This window comes from Carassius gibelio, chromosome A5 (assembly GCF_023724105.1).
Source record: "Carassius gibelio isolate Cgi1373 ecotype wild population from Czech Republic chromosome A5, carGib1.2-hapl.c, whole genome shotgun sequence".
Classification (NCBI taxonomy): Eukaryota; Metazoa; Chordata; class Actinopteri; order Cypriniformes; family Cyprinidae; genus Carassius; species Carassius gibelio.
Genome location: NC_068375.1, coordinates 25057574 through 25057961, shown reverse-complemented (window position 1 = coordinate 25057961; position 388 = coordinate 25057574).

Here is a 388-nt window from a genome sequence, read left to right as displayed (position 1 = left end):
ATTACTTCAGTTCTGTTACATGATCCTTCAGAAAACATTTTAATCTGCTGATATAGTGCTCAATAAACATTGATTTAAAAAAAAAACTGTTTAATATTTTTTTGTAATTTTTCTTTGATTAATAGGAACTTCAAAAGAACACGATTTATTTGAAAATTAAATGTTGTTGTAACATTATAATTATTTACTGTCACTTTCGATCAGCTTAATGCCTCCTTGCTGGATATAAATATATTAATTTATTTTCAGGAACTCCAGAAATGCAATAATACAGAGAGAGATTAGACTTACAACACAGAAACTGAATTCAGGAAATAACGTCTATTAACAAAAGATGTGGCAAGACCTCTTGCCTCTAAAAAACTACTAAAGTTTAGTGAAAACATGG